Genomic DNA, 2,500 nt, shown 5'->3' on the forward strand with positions numbered 1-2,500 from the left:
GACGCGTGTTGGTACCACCGAAAATTCGGAACACGGGCACAAAAATACACGATACCATGCTCGTTTTCCTCACCCAGTTCGGGAAACGGCACAGCCAGGAGTTGAACGCGACGGAAGTTCCTGGCTCGCACCCCAACAGTCGCCTGTTTTTCGTTTGCGATCGGGTAACAGGCACGCGTTTCCTGGTAAATACCGGCGCGGAAGTCAGCATCATCCCTGTCTCCAACACTTCTGGAAAAAGAAAAGAGACACTAGTCTGTCTTCAGGTAGTTAACCATTCACCCATCCCAACCTACGGTGACCCTGACACTGAACTTAGGACTACGCCGCACCTTTCAGTGGGTATTTGTCGTGGCTAAACTGCCGACCCCTATCTTAGGAGCCGATTTCCTGCATCATTTCGGTCTCCTGGTAGACATTAAAAATAGCCGAATTGTCGACAGCACCACCAAGCTTACTGTGCACGGTATAGCCACTCGTATGGACGCAGTCAGCCCAACTATATTGCTCACAACAACGACTCGTCACAGTTCTATCCTGAAGGAATATCCGGACGTCGCTCAACCACTATTCCACAACCAGCCGATCAAGCACGACGTTACCCACCACATCAAAACCAGCGGTCCACCTGTTGCTGCAAGACCCAGAAGGTTAACACCTGATCGTCTCAAGGCCGTCAAGCGGGAATTCCTGCACCTGCTCGACCTTGGAATCATCCGCCCTTCCAGCAGCAACTGGTCCTCGCCGATACACTGCGTCCCCCCAAAACCATTGTAGTGATATAACGCGCGCTCGCGCACCGCCCATTTGTATTTCGCGCGTGTTGGTGCCTTTACCAAGGCACAGAAAGGAAGGCCCTCTCGCGCATGCGCGAACCACCGGTAGCACGACCCTATTGCCTACGTAGCAGTTAGCGAGGCAAGGGGGTCGTAAGACGTTGACTACCAGCGTCCAGTCCTCGGTGACTTGGGACCCAGCGATTGAAGGCGGCGGTCACGCATATATTCTCTCCGTCAGGATTAGATTCTAGCAGTCCTTTGGCCGAAGACTTTTAACCAAAATTGTTGCAGACCAACATCGTCTCCATTGTTCGACGCCATCTTGACCCCTTTCTGTTTTGGGCTGAAAGTGGGCTGAAGATTGTAAATATTACAATCTATTAACTTTCAGCCTTGCGCGCCCAGAATCAAGGACATCAGATAACACACGTATTGTTATTGTTTACCAAGAAAGAGAATAAAGTAGTTATATGTATATTTTACGTCTGCGTCTTGTTGTTTCTGACTAGTAGAATTCTGGATTATTAAAGCAACGGCTTGAGTGAGTGATTGCTTTGTGCACCCCAAAAGTGCACGAAGATATTCACACATCACTAAGCTCGTTACACCATCGACCGATTGGTGGGTTTGCGGTGATTATCGATCGCTGAATAAAAGTACTATCAGTGATGTCTACCCGGCATGGAACTCGCATCTTTTCCAAGATCGACCTTGTGGGAGCATACAACCAAATCCCAGTGGAACCTGCGGACATCTCGAAGACAGCAGTTACTACACCCTTCGGAATGTCTGAATTCCTGCGTATGCCTTTCTGTTTACGCAACGCGGACAGATATTCCAAAGGTTTATCGACATGGTGACTAGAGGTTTGCCTTTCGTCTATGCCTACATAGACGACATAGTCGTGGCCAGTAACTCGGACGAAGAACATAACCAACACCTTCACCTGCTATTCGAACGCCTGCGCAAATATGGTGTTGTTATCAACCCCAGTAAGTGTTTGTTCGGAGTTGCTCCCTTCATTTTCTCGGGCACATAGTCGAGAAGGATGGAATTCGTCCCCTTCCCGGGGGGTTTATTTACATTTGTGAAGAAAAAAAGATACCCTTCCCCCAACCCTAACCCTAAATCTAAAATAGATTGAAATGTAATAGATCGATACTAGGGTTATAATTATGGGTGACAATTTCATACGACACCGCTACGGAAAATAAGATTTTTTTCTAGCGGTGTCAAATGAAAATGTTACCCATAATTATGGCCCTAGTATCGATCTATTGCATTTCAATCTATTTTAGATTTAGGGTTAGAGTTAGGGGTGGGGGAAGGGTATCTTTTTTCTTCACAAATGTAAATAAACCCAATCTGTTTCTTAAACGAGGGACATTCATACAGCACGGAATGTTGTTTACCTAAATGGAGGTCAGCGATTGGTTAAAATTGCAGAAATGCTCGAAATTAAAGACGAAATATGTTACAACATATAGAATTTTCTCAATAAAGTCAAGAAAAATGATGTTTTATAAACACATTCTACCAGTATATGAAGTTTAAAAGTGTTTAGTTAACTAGAAATTGTGTTGAAAAGTGCCGTTCAAAAGGTAAAAGATCCGAAACCCTTTTCTCCCACCCCTAACCTTAACACAAACCCCCCACGTATAAAAAAAAAAAACACTTTCTTGAAATGTATCTGGTACTTCCGGTACTTACACCGGTACATA

The sequence above is a fragment of the Octopus sinensis genome, linkage group LG2 (assembly GCF_006345805.1).
Source record: "Octopus sinensis linkage group LG2, ASM634580v1, whole genome shotgun sequence".
NCBI lineage: Eukaryota > Metazoa > Mollusca > Cephalopoda > Octopoda > Octopodidae > Octopus > Octopus sinensis.